The sequence below is a fragment of the Lissotriton helveticus genome, chromosome 8, assembly GCF_964261635.1.
Source record: "Lissotriton helveticus chromosome 8, aLisHel1.1, whole genome shotgun sequence".
Taxonomy (NCBI): Eukaryota; Metazoa; Chordata; class Amphibia; order Caudata; family Salamandridae; genus Lissotriton; species Lissotriton helveticus.
The window spans coordinates 819,732,578-819,752,048 of record NC_136069.1 but is presented as its reverse complement, the minus strand read 5'-3'; the positions used below and the strand labels follow the sequence as shown (position 1 = coordinate 819,752,048).

Below are 19,471 nucleotides of genomic sequence, written 5' to 3'. Positions count from 1 at the left end.
TTCTTTGTTAACGTGCACTGTCCAACATGGGACTTTCACACGTCAGGTAAATATGATAACCAATACACAACAGAAGCAGATGCAGATTGCTTATCAATGTCGTGATAGAACAGTTGTGATTTGAGTAGAAGAAGCGCCCCTGAATTGATACTTATTATATACAGCCTGTAAGATAGTCAAAAATGCATGCTAGGAGAGGAGATGCAAATATAAATGTATTAGAAAAATACATAAAGAGGAGTGATATGCTTTTATTCATGCAAGGCTAGAAAAAATCCCCATACTGTCGAAAGCATTCATACACCACCAAATGGAAATAAACAATTCTGACATTAAACGAAAAGGTGACGATGCATTTGTATCATCACCTTGAGAAGGATCATCTAGGAATTGAGCCCAAGCCTCAGCACTTAAAAACCAGAAACACTCCACTAAAATAAGAGGCCTGTTGGTGCCAACAATTCTCAAAGTTAATGCTTGTTCTGGTTGAGCATTGAACCGAATGCAGGGCTCTTTTGAAAGTGAGGTCTGTGAATCAACAGATACATCCACATGCCAATTATGTTATTGTTTTTAAGAGAATTCACTTTCTTGGAACGAGACTGCATGAACCCATCTTCAGGGCCTGGACAATTTCATGCAAAACGGCAACTCTCAACATTGCAGCCAAGACAATATAACTAGTGTTTCTGCCCGGTTTCGAACTGGGGACCTTTCGCGTGTGAGGTGAACGTGATAACCACTACACTACAGAAACAGATACCTACAGGTGATTCTTCTGTGATGAAACTGCTCAAAACAGGTTATTCCAAGGGCATCTGGTTTTAGATTTCTTTCATGCAACCTGCCCGACAGCCCTATCTGAACGCTTGTATATGCCTTGCAAGTTCAGCATTTTTGCAAAATGCTTAAAGAGAAATGTTTCCTATTTGCTCAGGCAGGGCAAGGTTAAAAGCATGAGACTCTAGCAAATATGCATCCACTACTGCAAAGAGAAAATTAATATTGGCTTTGAAATGCATACTTCAAAAGAGCACCAATGAAAGGGCTCGTCCGGGATTTGAACCAGGGACCTCTCGCACCCTAAGCGAGAATCATACCCCTAGACCAACGAGCCGTTGAAAGGCCCTCACCTCTGAAAAGGTAATACCAGCTCTAAGCCCGCAATGAAGATCATGCTGGGGTCTTTTTCATGCTTGGTCTGTGAATTCACAGGAAATTCAGTGTCAACTTACCCTTTCTCAAACGATAGCACTATCATTTGTAAGTGTCCCCTTTTATTTTGTCTCAGCATTGGACACGTCTTACAGGAAGTCAGCAGTTATTTATATATTTCTGCATTGGCTAGAGCCTAAAGAGAAAGAATAAAAAGCTGTTCATAACAACATAAGAAACACATTTTGCCTTTTCTCTCCAATACTGATTCCCTTTGTGCAAATCGGAATGCCAAGGTGAATAGCTGGGCCACAGATTCTGGCTAGTTATCTATCTCTTGAATGCAAGAAGCAATACAAACTGCCTAATGCAGGACTAAAGCATTCCTTGCATAGCCTCTAACATCATAACATAACTGAGCTGCTGGTAACAAGCTAAGCAATGCATTCCCAAAATGAGAAGTACATGTGCTTATGTGCTTATCCGCTCAATCAGCGCTCGATCAGGCTCGATCAGGCGAGATATAGGAAAGGTGGAAAGGGTCCAAATGGCTGTCCCTTCCTTTTTAGGGTGGGTCCTGCTGACTATCATAGGATTCCTCTTAAGAGTGGCCAGGGTCAGAGGAAAAACTTTCAATGCTTCTTAGTGTTCTCTCCAGAAGCAGGCATTTTCTGTGCCTTTAATTTCAGGCTTTTCCCAGCAGTCTCTGTTCTGCCTATGTAAATTAACAAAAGCAGTGCTTATTCCTCACTTGCTCTAATGTCCTTCCTGTCCACAAAGCTCTGCCTAAGTATGCTTTTTTTCTTTTTCAGGGAAATTCTAAATGGTTTCTCTGTCCACTCTGTGGCAGTAGAATGCTGATTATGATGCCATGTTTTGTGGAATCACCAAGGTACAACTACAGAGGAATATATGAGTCTGAAGGACATGGAACTCTTAGCTAACACATCACAATATGTGATGCTTGCCAACCAAGCACTACATTCTGGTGCGCTGATGATCAGAACATTCTGCTCCTAAAGGAAAGAAAATACCGCTTGATTGAAAATAAAGTCTCTGTTTCTATTAACGCTCTCTCTCTCCCTATATCTATCTATCTATCTATCTATCTATCTATCTATCTATCTATCTATCTATCTATCTATCTATCTATCTATCTATCTATCTATCTATCTATCTATCTATCTATCTATCTATCTATCTATATCTCTATCTATCTATCTATCTATCTATCTTTATATATGGATACATGCATACACCTACTCATAGATATGCCATGCATTTCTTTGGATTTGTTTCAACCTCTTGCCATTTATTTGAGAATCCCTACTTTTCAAGTGACTGCAAATGAAGTCATCTCTGGCACGTTTTGGCTGATGCAAGGTAACCAAAACACAAGACAACTTTTAATAAAAATCATTGGTTTCTTTGTTAACGTGCACTGTCAAACATGGGACTTTCACACGTCAGGTAAATATGATAACCAATACACAACAGAAGCAGATGCAGATTGCTTATCAATGTCGTGATAGAACAGTTGTGATTTGAGTAGTAGAAGCGCCCCTGAATTGATACTTATTATATACAGCCTGTAAGATAGTCAAAAATGCATGCTAGGAGAGGAGATGCAAATATAAATGTATTAGAAAAATACATAAAGAGGAGTGATATGCTTTTATTCATGCAAGGCTAGAAAAAATCCCCATACTGTCGAAAGCATTCATACACCACCAAATGGAAATAAACAATTCTGACATTAAACGAAAAGGTGACGATGCATTTGTATCATCACCTTGAGAAGGATCATCTAGGAATTGAGCCCAAGCCTCAGCACTTAAAACCAGAAACACTCCACTAAAATAGGAGGCCTGTTGGTGCCAACAATTCTCAAAGTTAATGCTTGTTCTGGTTGAGCATTGAACCGAATGCAGGGCTCTTTTGAAAGTGAGGTCTGTGAATCAACAGATACATCCACATGCCAATTATGTTATTGTTTTTAAGAGAATTCACTTTCTTGGAACGAGACTGCATGAACCCATCTTCAGGGCCTGGACAATTTCATGCAAAACGGCAACTCTCAACATTGCAGCCAAGACAATATAACTAGTGTTTCTGCCCGGTTTCGAACCGGGGACCTTTCGCGTGGGAGGCGAACGTGATAACCACTACACTACATAAACAGATACCTACAGGTGATTCTTCTGTGATGAAACTGCTCAAAACAGACTATTCCAAGGGCATCTGGTTTTAGATTTCTTTCATGCAACCTGCCCGACAGCCCTATCTGAACGCTTGTATATGCCTTGCAAGTTCAGCATTTTTGCAAAATGCTTAAAGAGAAATGTTTCCCATTTGCTCAGGCAGGGCAAGGTTAAAAGCATGAGACTCTAGCAAATAATCATCCACTACTGCAAAGAGAAAATTGATATTGGCTTTGAAATGCATACTTCAAAAGAGCACCAATGAAAGGGCTCGTCCGGGATTTGAACCCGGGACCTCTCGCACCCAAAGCGAGAATCATACCCCTAGACCAACGAGCCGTTGAAAGACCCTCACCTCTGAAAAGGTAATACCAGCTCTAAGCCCGCAATGAAGATCATGCTGGGGTCTTTTTCATGCTTGGTCTGTGAATTCACAGGAAATTCAGTGTCAACTTACCCTTTCTCAAACGATAGCACTATCATTTGTAAGTGTCCCCTTTTATTTTTTCTCAGCATTGGACAAGTCTTACAGGAAGTCAGCAGTTATTTATATATTTCTGCATTGGCTAGAGCCTAAAGAGAAAGAATAAAAAGCTGTTCATAACAACATAAGAAACACATTTTGCCTTTTCTCTCAAATACTTATTCCCTTTGTGCAAATCGGAATGCCAAGGTGAATAGCTGGGCCACAGATTCTGGCTAATTATCTATCTCTTGAATGCAAGAAGCAATAAAAACTGCCTAATGCAGGACTAAAGCATTCCTTGCATAGCCTCTAACATCATAACATAACTGAGCTGCTGGTAACAAGCTAAGCAATGCCTTCCCAAAATGAGAAGTACATGTGCTTATGTGCTTATCAGCTCAATCAGCGCTCGATCAGGCTCGATCAGGCGAGATATAGGAAAGGTGGAAAGGGTCCAAATGGCTGTCCCTTCCTTTTTAGGGTGGGTCCTGCTGACTATCATAGGATTCCTCTTAAGAGTGGCCAGGGTCAGAGGAAAAACTTTCAATGCTTCTTAGTGTTCTCTCCAGAAGCAGGCATTTTCTGTGCCTTTAATTTCAGGCTTTTCCCAGCAGTCTCTGTTCTGCCTATGTAAATTAACAAAAGCAGTGCTTATTCCTCACTTGCTCTAATGTCCTTCCTGTCCACAAAGCTCTGCCTAAGTATGCTTTTTTTCTTTTTCAGGGAAATTCTAAATGGTTTCTCTGTCCACTCTGTGGCAGTAGAATACTGATTATGATGCCATGTTTTGTGGAATCACCAAGGTACAACTACAGAGGAATATATGAGTCTGAAGGACATGGAACTCTTAGCTAACACATCACAATATGTGATGCTTGCCAACCAAGCACTACATTCTGGTGCGCTGATGATCAGAACATTCTGCTCCTAAAGGAAAGAAAATACCACTTGATTGAAAATAAAGTCTCTGTTTATATTAACGCTCTCTCTCTCCCTATATCTATCTATCTATCTATCTATCTATCTATCTATCTATCTATCTATCTATCTATCTATCTATCTATCTATCTATCTATCTATCTATCTATCTATCTGTCTGTCTGTCTGTCTGTCTGTCTGTCTGTCTGTCTGTCTGTCTGTCTGTCTGTCTGTCTGTCTGTCCGTCCGTCCGTCCGTCCGTCCGTCCGTCCGTCCGTCCGTCCGTCCGTCCGTCCGTCCGTCCGTCCATCCATCCATCCATCCATCCATCCATCCATCCATCCATCCATCCATCCATCCATCCATCCATCCATCCATCCATCCATCCATCCATCCATCCATTTATCTATCTATCTATCTTTCTATCTATCTATCTATCTATCTATCTATCTATCTATCTATCTATCTATCTATCTATCTATCTATCTATCTATCTATCTATCTATCTATCTATCTATCTATCTATCTATCTATCTGTCTGTCTGTCTGTCTGTCTGTCTGTCTGTCTGTCTGTCCGTCTATCCATTCATCCATCCATCCATCCATCCATCCATCCATCCATCCATCCATCCATCCATCCATCCATCCATCCATCCATCCATCCATCCATCCATCCATCCATTTATCTATCTATCTATCTATCTATCTATCTATCTATCTATCTATCTATCTATCTATCTATCTATCTATCTATCTATCTATCTATCTATCTATCTATCTATCTATCTATCTATCTATCTATCTATCTATCTATCTATCTATCTTTATACATGGATACATGCATACACCTACACATAGATATGCCATGCATTTCTTTGGATTTGTTTCAACCTCTTGCCATTTATTTGAGAATCCCTACTTTTCAAGTGACTGCAAATGAAGTAATCTCTGGCACGGTTTGGCTGATGCAAGGTAACCAAAACACAAGACAACTTTTAATAAAAATCATTGGTTTCTTTGTTAACGTGCACTGTCCAACATGGGACTTTCACACGTCAGGTAAATATGATAACCAATACACAACAGAAGCAGATGCAGATTGCTTATCAATGTCATGATAGAACAGTTGTGATTTGAGTAGAAGAAGCGCCCCTGAATTGATACTTATTATATACAGCCTGTAAGATAGTCAAAAATGCATGCTAGGAGAGGAGATGCAAATATAAATGTATTAGAAAAATACATAAAGAGGAGTGATATGCTTTTATTCATGCAAGGCTAGAAAAAATCCCCATACTGTCGAAAGCATTCATACACCACCAAATGGAAATAAACAATTCTGACATTAAACGAAAAGGTGACGATGCATTTGTATCATCACCTTGAGAAGGATCATCTAGGAATTGAGCCCAAGCCTCAGCACTTAAAAACCAGAAACACTCCACTAAAATAAGAGGCCTGTTGGTGCCAACAATTCTCAAAGTTAATGCTTGTTCTGGTTGAGCATTGAACCGAATGCAGGGCTCTTTTGAAAGTGAGGTCTGTGAATCAACAGATACATCCACATGCCAATTATGTTATTGTTTTTAAGAGAATTCACTTTCTTGGAACGAGACTGCATGAACCCATCTTCAGGGCCTGGACAATTTCATGCAAAACGGCAACTCTCAACATTGCAGCCAAGACAATATAACTAGTGTTTCTGCCCGGTTTCGAACCGGGGACCTTTCGCGTGTGAGGCGAACGTGATAACCACTACACTACAGAAACAGATACCTACAGGTGATTCTTCTGTGATGAAACTGCTCAAAACAGGTTATTCCAAGGGCATCTGGTTTTAGATTTCTTTCATGCAACCTGCCCGACAGCCCTATCTGAACGCTTGTATATGCCTTGCAAGTTCAGCATTTTTGCAAAATGCTTAAAGAGAAATGTTTCCTATTTGCTCAGGCAGGGCAAGGTTAAAAGCATGAGACTCTAGCAAATATGCATCCACTACTGCAAAGAGAAAATTAATATTGGCTTTGAAATGCATACTTCAAAAGAGCACCAATGAAAGGGCTTGTCCGGGATTTGAACCCGGGACCTCTCGCACCCTAAGCGAGAATCATACCCCTAGACCAACGAGCCGTTGAAAGGCCCTCACCTCTGAAAAGGTAATACCAGCTCTAAGCCCGCAATGAAGATCATGCTGGGGTCTTTTTCATGCTTGGTCTGTGAATTCACAGGAAATTCAGTGTCAACTTACCCTTTCTCAAACGATAGCACTATCATTTGTAAGTGTCCCCTTTTATTTTGTCTCAGCATTGGACACGTCTTACAGGAAGTCAGCAGTTATTTATATATTTCTGCATTGGCTAGAGCCTAAAGAGAAAGAATAAAAAGCTGTTCATAACAACATAAGAAACACATTTTGCCTTTTCTCTCCAATACTGATTCCCTTTGTGCAAATCGGAATGCCAAGGTGAATAGCTGGGCCACAGATTCTGGCTAGTTATCTATCTCTTGAATGCAAGAAGTAATAAAAACTGCCTAATGCAGGACTAAAGCATTCCTTGCATAGCCTCTAACATCATAACATAACTGAGCTGCTGGTAACAAGCTAAGCAATGCCTTCCCAAAATGAGAAGTACATGTGCTTATGTGCTTATCCGCTCAATCAGCGCTCGATCAGGCTCGATCAAGGAAAGGTGGAAAGGGTCCAAATGGCTGTCCCTTCCTTTTTAGGGTGGGTCCCGCTGACTATCATAGGATTCCTCTTAAGAGTGGCCAGGGTCAGAGAAAAAACTTTCAATGCTTCTTAGTGTTCTCTCCAGAAGCAGGCATTTTCTGTGCCTTTAATTTCAGGCTTTTCCCAGCAGTCTCTGTTCTGCCTATGTAAATTAACAAAAGCAGTGCTTATTCCTGACTTGCTCTAATGTCCTTCCTGTCCACAAAGCTCTGCCTAAGTATGCTTTTTTTCTTTTTCAGGTAAATTCTAAATGGTTTCTCTGTCCACTCTGTGGCAGTAGAATGCTGATTATGATGCCATGTTTTGTGGAATCACCAAGGTACAACTACAGAGGAATATATGAGTCTGAAGGACATGGAACTCTTAGCTAACACATCACAATATGTAATGCTTGCCAACCAAGCACTACATTCTGGTGCGCTGATGATCAGAACATTCTGCTCCTAAAGGAAAGAAAATACCGCTTGATTGAAAATAAAGTCTCTGTTTATATTAACGCTCTCTCTCTCCCTATATCTATCTATCTATCTATCTATCTATCTATCTATCTATCTATCTATCTATCTATCTATCTATCTATCTATCTATCTATCTATCTATCTATCTATCTATCTATCTATCTATCTATCTATCTATCTATCTATCTATCTATCTATCTATCTATCTGTCTGTCTGTCTGTCTGTCTGTCTGTCTGTCTGTCTGTCTGTCTGTCTGTCCGTCTATCCATTCATCCATCCATCCATCCATCCATCCATCCATCCATCCATCCATCCATCCATCCATCCATCCATCCATCCATCCATCCATCCATCCATTTATCTATCTATCTATCTATCTATCTATCTATCTATCTATCTATCTATCTATCTATCTATCTATCTATCTATCTATCTATCTATCTATCTATCTATCTATCTATCTATCTATCTATCTATCTATCTATCTATCTATCTATCTATCTATCTATCTTTATATATGGATACATGCATACACCTACACATAGATATGCCATGCATTTCTTTGGATTTGTTTCAACCTCTTGCCATTTATTTGAGAATCCCTACTTTTCAAGTGACTGCAAATGAAGTAATCTCTGGCACGGTTTGGCTGATGCAAGGTAACCAAAACACAAGACAACTTTTAATAAAAATCATTGGTTTCTTTGTTAACGTGCACTGTCCAACATGGGACTTTCACACGTCAGGTAAATATGATAACCAATACACAACAGAAGCAGATGCAGATTGCTTATCAATGTCGTGATAGAACAGTTGTGATTTGAGTAGAAGAAGCGCCCCTGAATTGATACTTATTATATACAGCCTGTAAGATAGTCAAAAATGCATGCTAGGAGAGGAGATGCAAATATAAATGTATTAGAAAAATACATAAAGAGGAGTGATATGCTTTTATTCATGCAAGGCTAGAAAAAATCCCCATACTGTCGAAAGCATTCATACACCACCAAATGGAAATAAACAATTCTGACATTAAACGAAAAGGTGACGATGCATTTGTATCATCACCTTGAGAAGGATCATCTAGGAATTGAGCCCAAGCCTCAGCACTTAAAAACCAGAAACACTCCACTAAAATAAGAGGCCTGTTGGTGCCAACAATTCTCAAAGTTAATGCTTGTTCTGGTTGAGCATTGAACCGAATGCAGGGCTCTTTTGAAAGTGAGGTCTGTGAATCAACAGATACATCCACATGCCAATTATGTTATTGTTTTTAAGAGAATTCACTTTCTTGGAACGAGACTGCATGAACCCATCTTCAGGGCCTGGACAATTTCATGCAAAACGGCAACTCTCAACATTGCAGCCAAGACAATATAACTAGTGTTTCTGCCCGGTTTCGAACCGGGGACCTTTCGCGTGTGAGGCGAGTGTGATAACCACTACACTACAGAAACAGATACCTACTGGTGATTCTTCTGTGATGAAACTGCTCAAAACAGGCTATTCCAAGGGCATCTGGTTTTAGATTTCTTTCATGCAACCTGCCCGACAGCCCTATCTGAACGCTTGTATATGCCTTGCAAGTTCAGCATTTTTGCAAAATGCTTAAAGAGAAATGTTTCCTATTTGCTCAGGCAGGGCAAGATTAAAAGCATGAGACTCTAGCAAATATGCATCCACTACTGCAAAGAGAAAATTAATATTGGCTTTGAAATGCATACTTCAAAAGAGCACCAATGAAAGGGCTCGTCCGGGATTTGAACCCGGGACCTCTCGCACCCTAAGCGAGAATCATACCCCTAGACCAACGAGCCGTTGAAAGGCCCTCACCTCTGAAAAGGTAATACCAGCTCTAAGCCCGCAATGAAGATCATGCTGGGGTCTTTTTCATGCTTGGTCTGTGAATTCACAGGAAATTCAGTGTCAACTTACCCTTTCTCAAACGATAGCACTATCATTTGTAAGTGTCCCCTTTTATTTTGTCTCAGCATTGGACACGTCTTACAGGAAGTCAGCAGTTATTTATATATTTCTGCATTGGCTAGAGCCTAAAAAGAAAGAATAAAAAGCTGTTCATAACAACATAAGAAACACATTTTGCCTTTTCTCTCCAATACTGATTCCCTTTGTGCAAATCGGAATGCCAAGGTGAATAGCTGGGCCACAGATTCTGGCTAGTTATCTATCTCTTGAATGCAAGAAGCAATAAAAACTGCCTAATGCAGGACTAAAGCATTCCTTGCATAGCCTCTAACATCATAACATAACTGAGCTGCTGGTAACAAGCTAAGCAATGCATTCCCAAAATGAGAAGTACATGTGCTTATGTGCTTATCCGCTCAATCAGCGCTCGATCAGGCTCGATCAGGCTCGATCAAGGAAAGGTGGAAAGGGTCCAAATGGCTGTCCCTTCCTTTTTAGGGTGGGTCCTGCTGACTATCATAGGATTCCTCTTAAGAGTGGCCAGGGTCAGAGGAAAAACTTTCAATGCTTCTTAGTGTTCTCTCCAGAAGCAGGCATTTTCTGTGCCTTTAATTTCAGGCTTTTCCCAGCAGTCTCTGTTCTGCCTATGTAAATTAACAAAAGCAGTGCTTATTCCTCACTTGCTCTAATGTCCTTCCTGTCCACAAAGCTCTGCCTAAGTATGCTTTTTTTCTTTTTCAGGGAAATTCTAAATGGTTTCTCTGTCCACTCTGTGGCAGTAGAATGCTGATTATGATTCCATGTTTTGTGGAATCACCAAGGTACAACTACAGAGGAATATATGAGTCTGAAGGACACGGAACTCTTAGCTAACACATCACAATATGTGATGCTTGCCAACCAAGCACTACATTCTGGTGCGCTGATGATCAGAACATTCTGCTCCTAAAGGAAAGAAAATACCGCTTGATTGAAAATAAAGTCTCTGTTTATATTAACGCTCTCTCTCTCCCTATATCTATCTATCTATCTATCTATCTATCTATCTATCTATCTATCTATCTATCTATCTATCTATCTATCTATCTATCTATCTATCTATCTATCTATCTATTTATCTATCTATCTATCTATCTATCTATCTATCTATCTATCTATCTATCTATCTATCTATCTATCTATCTATCTATCTATCTATCTATCTGTCTGTCTGTCTGTCTGTCTGTCTGTCTGTCTGTCTGTCCGTCTATCCATTCATCCATCCATCCATCCATCCATCCATCCATCCATCCATCCATCCATCCATCCATCCATCCATCCATCCATCCATCCATCCATCCATCCATCCATCCATCCATCCATCCATCCATCCATCTATTTATCTATCTATCTATCTATCTATCTATCTATCTATCTATCTATCTATCTATCTATCTATCTATCTATCTATCTATCTATCTATCTATCTATCTATCTATCTATCTATCTATCTATCTATCTTTATATATGGATACATGCATACACCTACACATAGATATGCCATGCATTTCTTTGGATTTGTTTCAACCTCTTGCCATTTATTTGAGAATCCCTACTTTTCAAGTGACTGCAAATGAAGTAATCTCTGGCACGGTTTGGCTGATGCAAGGTAACCAAAACACAAGACAACTTTTAATAAAAATCATTGGTTTCTTTGTTAACGTGCACTGTCCAACATGGGACTTTCACACGTCAGGTAAATATGATAACCAATACACAACAGAAGCAGATGCAGATTGCTTATCAATGTCGTGATAGAACAGTTGTGATTTGAGTAGAAGAAGCGCCCCTGAATTGATACTTATTATATACAGCCTGTAAGATAGTCAAAAATGCATGCTAGGAGAGGAGATGCAAATATAAATGTATTAGAAAAATACATAAAGAGGAGTGATATGCTTTTATTCATGCAAGGCTAGAAAAAATCCCCATACTGTCGAAAGCATTCATACACCACCAAATGGAAATAAACAATTCTGACATTAAACGAAAAGGTGACGATGCATTTGTATCATCACCTTGAGAAGGATCATCTAGGAATTGAGCCCAAGCCTCAGCACTTAAAAACCAGAAACACTCCACTAAAATAAGAGGCCTGTTGGTGCCAACAATTCTCAAAGTTAATGCTTGTTCTGGTTGAGCATTGAACCGAATGCAGGGCTCTTTTGAAAGTGAGGTCTGTGAATCAACAGATACATCCACATGCCAATTATGTTATTGTTTTTAAGAGAATTCACTTTCTTGGAACGAGACTGCATGAACCCATCTTCAGGGCCTGGACAATTTCATGCAAAACGGCAACTCTCAACATTGCAGCCAAGACAATATAACTAGTGTTTCTGCCCGGTTTCGAACTGGGGACCTTTCGCGTGTGAGGCGAACGTGATAACCACTACACTACAGAAACAGATACCTACAGGTGATTCTTCTGTGATGAAACTGCTCAAAACAGGTTATTCCAAGGGCATCTGGTTTTAGATTTCTTTCATGCAACCTGCCCGACAGCCCTATCTGAACGCTTGTATATGCCTTGCAAGTTCAGCATTTTTGCAAAATGCTTAAAGAGAAATGTTTCCTATTTGCTCAGGCAGGGCAAGGTTAAAAGCATGAGACTCTAGCAAATATGCATCCACTACTGCAAAGAGAAAATTAATATTGGCTTTGAAATGCATACTTCAAAAGAGCACCAATGAAAGGGCTCGTCCGGGATTTGAACCAGGGACCTCTCGCACCCTAAGCGAGAATCATACCCCTAGACCAACGAGCCGTTGAAAGGCCCTCACCTCTGAAAAGGTAATACCAGCTCTAAGCCCGCAATGAAGATCATGCTGGGGTCTTTTTCATGCTTGGTCTGTGAATTCACAGGAAATTCAGTGTCAACTTACCCTTTCTCAAACGATAGCACTATCATTTGTAAGTGTCCCCTTTTATTTTGTCTCAGCATTGGACACGTCTTACAGGAAGTCAGCAGTTATTTATATATTTCTGCATTGGCTAGAGCCTAAAGAGAAAGAATAAAAAGCTGTTCATAACAACATAAGAAACACATTTTGCCTTTTCTCTCCAATACTGATTCCCTTTGTGCAAATCGGAATGCCAAGGTGAATAGCTGGGCCACAGATTCTGGCTAGTTATCTATCTCTTGAATGCAAGAAGCAATACAAACTGCCTAATGCAGGACTAAAGCATTCCTTGCATAGCCTCTAACATCATAACATAACTGAGCTGCTGGTAACAAGCTAAGCAATGCATTCCCAAAATGAGAAGTACATGTGCTTATGTGCTTATCCGCTCAATCAGCGCTCGATCAGGCTCGATCAGGCGAGATATAGGAAAGGTGGAAAGGGTCCAAATGGCTGTCCCTTCCTTTTTAGGGTGGGTCCTGCTGACTATCATAGGATTCCTCTTAAGAGTGGCCAGGGTCAGAGGAAAAACTTTCAATGGTTCTTAGTGTTCTCTCCAGAAGCAGGCATTTTCTGTGCCTTTAATTTCAGGCTTTTCCCAGCAGTCTCTGTTCTGCCTATGTAAATTAACAAAAGCAGTGCTTATTCCTCACTTGCTCTAATGTCCTTCCTGTCCACAAAGCTCTGCCTAAGTATGCTTTTTTTCTTTTTCAGGGAAATTCTAAATGGTTTCTCTGTCCACTCTGTGGCAGTAGAATGCTGATTATGATGCCATGTTTTGTGGAATCACCAAGGTACAACTACAGAGGAATATATGAGTCTGAAGGACATGGAACTCTTAGCTAACACATCACAATATGTGATGCTTGCCAACCAAGCACTACATTCCGGTGCGCTGATGATCAGAACATTCTGCTCCTAAAGGAAAGAAAATACCGCTTGATTGAAAATAAAGTCTCTGTTTCTATTAACGCTCTCTCTCTCCCTATATCTATCTATCTATCTATCTATCTATCTATCTATCTATCTATCTATCTATCTATCTATCTATCTATCTATCTATCTATCTATCTATCTATATCTCTATCTATCTATCTATCTATCTATCTTTATATATGGATACATGCATACACCTACTCATAGATATGCCATGCATTTCTTTGGATTTGTTTCAACCTCTTGCCATTTATTTGAGAATCCCTACTTTTCAAGTGACTGCAAATGAAGTCATCTCTGGCACGTTTTGGCTGATGCAAGGTAACCAAAACACAAGACAACTTTTAATAAAAATCATTGGTTTCTTTGTTAACGTGCACTGTCAAACATGGGACTTTCACACGTCAGGTAAATATGATAACCAATACACAACAGAAGCAGATGCAGATTGCTTATCAATGTCGTGATAGAACAGTTGTGATTTGAGTAGTAGAAGCGCCCCTGAATTGATACTTATTATATACAGCCTGTAAGATAGTCAAAAATGCATGCTAGGAGAGGAGATGCAAATATAAATGTATTAGAAAAATACATAAAGAGGAGTGATATGCTTTTATTCATGCAAGGCTAGAAAAAATCCCCATACTGTCGAAAGCATTCATACACCACCAAATGGAAATAAACAATTCTGACATTAAACGAAAAGGTGACGATGCATTTGTATCATCACCTTGAGAAGGATCATCTAGGAATTGAGCCCAAGCCTCAGCACTTAAAACCAGAAACACTCCACTAAAATAGGAGGCCTGTTGGTGCCAACAATTCTCAAAGTTAATGCTTGTTCTGGTTGAGCATTGAACCGAATGCAGGGCTCTTTTGAAAGTGAGGTCTGTGAATCAACAGATACATCCACATGCCAATTATGTTATTGTTTTTAAGAGAATTCACTTTCTTGGAACGAGACTGCATGAACCCATCTTCAGGGCCTGGACAATTTCATGCAAAACGGCAACTCTCAACATTGCAGCCAAGACAATATAACTAGTGTTTCTGCCCGGTTTCGAACCGGGGACCTTTCGCGTGGGAGGCGAACGTGATAACCACTACACTACATAAACAGATACCTACAGGTGATTCTTCTGTGATGAAACTGCTCAAAACAGACTATTCCAAGGGCATCTGGTTTTAGATTTCTTTCATGCAACCTGCCCGACAGCCCTATCTGAACGCTTGTATATGCCTTGCAAGTTCAGCATTTTTGCAAAATGCTTAAAGAGAAATGTTTCCCATTTGCTCAGGCAGGGCAAGGTTAAACGCATGAGACTCTAGCAAATAATCATCCACTACTGCAAAGAGAAAATTGATATTGGCTTTGAAATGCATACTTCAAAAGAGCACCAATGAAAGGGCTCGTCCGGGATTTGAACCCGGGACCTCTCGCACCCAAAGCGAGAATCATACCCCTAGACCAACGAGCCGTTGAAAGACCCTCACCTCTGAAAAGGTAATACCAGCTCTAAGCCCGCAATGAAGATCATGCTGGGGTCTTTTTCATGCTTGGTCTGTGAATTCACAGGAAATTCAGTGTCAACTTACCCCTTCTCAAACGATAGCACTATCATTTGTAAGTGTCCCCTTTTATTTTTTCTCAGCATTGGACAAGTCTTACAGGAAGTCAGCAGTTATTTATATATTTCTGCATTGGCTAGAGCCTAAAGAGAAAGAATAAAAAGCTGTTCATAACAACATAAGAAACACATTTTGCCTTTTCTCTCAAATACTTATTCCCTTTGTGCAAATCGGAATGCCAAGGTGAATAGCTGGGCCACAGATTCTGGCTAATTATCTATCTCTTGAATGCAAGAAGCAATAAAAACTGCCTAATGCAGGACTAAAGCATTCCTTGCATAGCCTCTAACATCATAACATAACTGAGCTGCTGGTAACAAGCTAAGCAATGCCTTCCCAAAATGAGAAGTACATGTGCTTATGTGCTTATCCGCTCAATCAGCGCTCAATCAGGCTCGATCAGGCTCGATATAGGAAAGGTGGAAAGGGTCCAAATGGCTTTCCCTTCCTTTTTAGGGTGGGTCCTGCTGACTATCATAGGATTCCTCTTAAGAGTGGCCAGGGTCAGAGGAAAAACTTTCAATGCTTCTTAGTGTTCTCTCCAGAAGCAGGCATTTTCTGTGCCTTTAATTTCAGGCTTTTCCCAGCAGTCTCTGTTCTGCCTATGTAAATTAACAAAAGCAGTGCTTATTCCTCACTTGCTCTAATGTCCTTCCTGTCCACAAAACTCTGCCTAAGTATGCTTTTTTTCTTTTTCAGGTAAATTCTAAATGGTTTCTCTGTCCACTCTGTGGCAGTAGAATGCTGATTATGATGCCATGTTTTGTGGAATCACCAAGGTACAACTACAGAGGAATATATGAGTCTGAAGGACATGGAACTCTTAGCTAACACATCACAATATGTGATGCTTGCCAACCAAGCACTACATTCTGGTGCGCTGATGATCAGAACATTCTGCTCCTAAAGGAAAGAAAATACCGCTTGATTGAAAATAAAGTCTCTGTTTATATTAACGCTCTCTCTCTCCCTATATCTATCTATCTATCTATCTATCTATCTATCTATCTATCTATCTATCTATCTATCTATCTATCTATCTATCTATCTATCTATCTATCTATCTATCTATCTATCTATCTATCTATCTATCTATCTATCTATCTATCTATCTGTCTGTCTGTCTGTCTGTCTGTCTGTCTGTCTGTCTGTCTGTCCGTCTATCCATCCATCCATCCATCCATCCATCCATCCATCCATCCATCCATCCATCCATCCATCTATTTATCTATCTATCTATCTATCTATCTATCTATCTATCTATCTATCTATCTATCTATCTATCTATCTATCTATCTATCTATCTATCTATCTATCTATCTATCTTTATATATGGATACATGCATACACCTACACATAGATATGCCATGCATTTCTTTGGATTTGTTTCAACCTCTTGCCATTTATTTGAGAATCCCTACTTTTCAAGTGACTGCAAATGAAGTAATCTCTGGCACGGTTTGGCTGATGCAAGGTAACCAAAACACAAGACAACTTTTAATAAAAATCATTGGTTTCTTTGTTAACGTGCACTGTCCAACATGGGACTTTCACACGTCAGGTAAATATGATAACCAATACACAACAGAAGCAGATGCAGATTGCTTATCAATGTCGTGATAGAACAGTTGTGATTTGAGTAGAAGAAGCGCCCCTGAATTGATACTTATTATATACAGCCTGTAAGATAGTCAAAAATGCATGCTAGGAGAGGAGATGCAAATATAAATGTATTAGAAAAATACATAAAGAGGAGTGATATGCTTTTATTCATGCAAGGCTAGAAAAAATCCCCATACTGTCGAAAGCATTCATACACCACCAAATGGAAATAAACAATTCTGACATTAAACGAAAAGGTGACGATGCATTTGTATCATCACCTTGAGAAGGATCATCTAGGAATTGAGCCCAAGCCTCAGCACTTAAAAACCAGAAACACTCCACTGAAATAAGAGGCCTGTTGGTGCCAACAATTCTCAAAGTTAATGCTTGTTCTGGTTGAGCATTGAACCGAATGCAGGGCTCTTTTGAAAGTGAGGTTTGTGAATCAACAGATACATCCACATGCCAATTATGTTATTGTTTTTAAGAGAATTCACTTTCTTGGAACGAGACTGCATGAACCCATCTTCAGGGCCTGGACAATTTCATGCAAAACGGCAACTCTCAACATTGCAGCCAAGACAATATAACTAGTGTTTCTGCCCGGTTTCGAACCGGGGACCTTTCGCGTGTGAGGCGAGTGTGATAACCACTACACTACAGAAACAGATACCTACTGGTGATTCTTCTGTGATGAAACTGCTCAAAACAGGCTATTCCAAGGGCATCTGGTTTTAGATTTCTTTCATGCAACCTGCCCGACAGCCCTATCTGAACGCTTGTATATGCCTTGCAAGTTCAGCATTTTTGCAAAATGCTTAAAGAGAAATGTTTCCTATTTGCTCAGGCAGGGCAAGATTAAAAGCATGAGACTCTAGCAAATATGCATCCACTACTGCAAAGAGAAAATTAATATTGGCTTTGAAATGCATACTTCAAAAGAGCACCAATGAAAGGGCTCGTCCGGGATTTGAACCCGGGACCTCTCGCACCCTAAGCGAGAATCATACCCCTAGACCAACGAGCCGTTGAAAGGCCCTCACCTCTGAAAAGGTAATACCAGCTCTAAGCCCGCAATGAAGATCATGCTGGGGTCTTTTTCATGCTTGGTCTGTGAATTCACAGGAAATTCAGTGTCAACTTACCCTTTCTCAAACGATAGCACTATCATTTGTAAGTGTCCCCTTTTATTTTGTCTCAGCATTGGACACGTCTTACAGGAAGTCAGCAGTTATTTATATATTTCTGCATTGGCTAGAGCCTAAAAAGAAAGAATAAAAAGCTGTTCATAACAACATAAGAAACACATTTTGCCTTTTCTCTCCAATACTGATTCCCTTTGTGCAAATCGGAATGCCAAGGTGAATAGCTGGGCCACAGATTCTGGCTAGTTATCTATCTCTTGAATGCAAGAAGCAATAAAAACTGCCTAATGCAGGACTAAAGCATTCCTTGCATAGCCTCTAACATCATAACATAACTGAGCTGCTGGTAACAAGCTAAGCAATGCATTCCCAAAATGAGAAGTACATGTGCTTATGTGCTTATCCGCTCAATCAGCGCTCGATCAGGCTCGATCAGGCTCGATCAAGGAAAGGTGGAAAGGGTCCAAATGGCTGTCCCTTCCTTTTTAGGGTGGGTCCTGCTGACTATCATAGGATTCCTCTTAAGAGTGGCCAGGGTCAGAGGAAAAACTTTCAATGCTTCTTAGTGTTCTCTCCAGAAGCAGGCATTTTCTGTGCCTTTAATTTCAGGCTTTTCCCAGCAGTCTCTGTTCTGCCTATGTAAATTAACAAAAGCAGTGCTTATTCCTCACTTGCTCTAATGTCCTTCCTGTCCACAAAGCTCTGCCTAAGTATGCTTTTTTTCTTTTTCAGGGAAATTCTAAATGGTTTCTCTGTCCACTCTGTGGCAGTAGAATGCTGATTATGATTCCATGTTTTGTGGAATCACCAAGGTACAACTACAGAGGAATATATGAGTCTGAAGGACACGGAACTCTTAGCTAACACATCACAATATGTGATGCTTGCCAACCAAGCACTACATTCTGGTGCGCTGATGATCAGAACATTCTGCTCCTAAAGGAAAGAAAATACCGCTTGATTGAAAATAAAGTCTCTGTTTATATTAACGCTCTCTCTCTCCCTATATCTATCTATCTATCTATCTATCTATCTATCTATCTATCTATCTATCTATCTATCTATCTATCTATCTATCTATCTATCTATCTATCTATCTATCTATCTATCTATTTATCTATCTATCTATCTATCTATCTATCTATCTATCTATCTATCTATCTATCTATCTATCTATCTATCTGTCTGTCTGTCTGTCTGTCTGTCTGTCTGTCTGTCCGTCTATCCATTCATCCATCCATCCATCCATCCATCCATCCATCCATCCATCCATCCATCCATCCATCCATCCATCCATCCATCCATCCATCCATCCATCCATCCATCCATCCATCCATCCATCCATCCATCCATCTATT

At 40.0% G+C, this 19,471-nt stretch overlaps 14 non-coding genes across 14 annotated transcripts; all 14 read right to left on the bottom strand.

Moving 5' to 3' along the window:
- Window positions 1-684: 684 nt before the first annotated feature.
- Window positions 685-757, bottom strand: TRNAV-CAC (transfer RNA valine (anticodon CAC)). The gene has a single exon. It is a non-coding gene; the product is annotated as a tRNA-Val (tRNA).
- A 288-nt stretch (window positions 758-1,045) lies between these two features.
- On the bottom strand, window positions 1,046-1,117 carry TRNAP-AGG (transfer RNA proline (anticodon AGG)). Its single transcript has one exon. It is a non-coding gene; the product is annotated as a tRNA-Pro (tRNA).
- A 2,145-nt stretch (window positions 1,118-3,262) lies between these two features.
- On the bottom strand, window positions 3,263-3,335 carry TRNAG-CCC (transfer RNA glycine (anticodon CCC)). Its single transcript has one exon. It is a non-coding gene; the product is annotated as a tRNA-Gly (tRNA).
- Window positions 3,336-3,623: 288 nt separating this feature from the next.
- TRNAP-UGG (transfer RNA proline (anticodon UGG)) lies at window positions 3,624-3,695 on the bottom strand. Its single transcript has one exon. It is a non-coding gene; the product is annotated as a tRNA-Pro (tRNA).
- Window positions 3,696-6,437: 2,742 nt separating this feature from the next.
- TRNAV-CAC (transfer RNA valine (anticodon CAC)) lies at window positions 6,438-6,510 on the bottom strand. Its single transcript has one exon. It is a non-coding gene; the product is annotated as a tRNA-Val (tRNA).
- Window positions 6,511-6,798: 288 nt separating this feature from the next.
- Window positions 6,799-6,870, bottom strand: TRNAP-AGG (transfer RNA proline (anticodon AGG)). Its single transcript has one exon. It is a non-coding gene; the product is annotated as a tRNA-Pro (tRNA).
- A 2,444-nt stretch (window positions 6,871-9,314) lies between these two features.
- On the bottom strand, window positions 9,315-9,387 carry TRNAV-CAC (transfer RNA valine (anticodon CAC)). Its single transcript has one exon. It is a non-coding gene; the product is annotated as a tRNA-Val (tRNA).
- A 288-nt stretch (window positions 9,388-9,675) lies between these two features.
- On the bottom strand, window positions 9,676-9,747 carry TRNAP-AGG (transfer RNA proline (anticodon AGG)). Its single transcript has one exon. It is a non-coding gene; the product is annotated as a tRNA-Pro (tRNA).
- A 2,482-nt stretch (window positions 9,748-12,229) lies between these two features.
- On the bottom strand, window positions 12,230-12,302 carry TRNAV-CAC (transfer RNA valine (anticodon CAC)). Its single transcript has one exon. It is a non-coding gene; the product is annotated as a tRNA-Val (tRNA).
- A 288-nt stretch (window positions 12,303-12,590) lies between these two features.
- TRNAP-AGG (transfer RNA proline (anticodon AGG)) lies at window positions 12,591-12,662 on the bottom strand. The gene has a single exon. It is a non-coding gene; the product is annotated as a tRNA-Pro (tRNA).
- A 2,117-nt stretch (window positions 12,663-14,779) lies between these two features.
- Window positions 14,780-14,852, bottom strand: TRNAG-CCC (transfer RNA glycine (anticodon CCC)). Its single transcript has one exon. It is a non-coding gene; the product is annotated as a tRNA-Gly (tRNA).
- Window positions 14,853-15,140: 288 nt separating this feature from the next.
- On the bottom strand, window positions 15,141-15,212 carry TRNAP-UGG (transfer RNA proline (anticodon UGG)). Its single transcript has one exon. It is a non-coding gene; the product is annotated as a tRNA-Pro (tRNA).
- Window positions 15,213-17,562: 2,350 nt separating this feature from the next.
- On the bottom strand, window positions 17,563-17,635 carry TRNAV-CAC (transfer RNA valine (anticodon CAC)). Its single transcript has one exon. It is a non-coding gene; the product is annotated as a tRNA-Val (tRNA).
- Window positions 17,636-17,923: 288 nt separating this feature from the next.
- Window positions 17,924-17,995, bottom strand: TRNAP-AGG (transfer RNA proline (anticodon AGG)). The gene has a single exon. It is a non-coding gene; the product is annotated as a tRNA-Pro (tRNA).
- Between the last annotated feature and the right edge of the window lie 1,476 nt (window positions 17,996-19,471).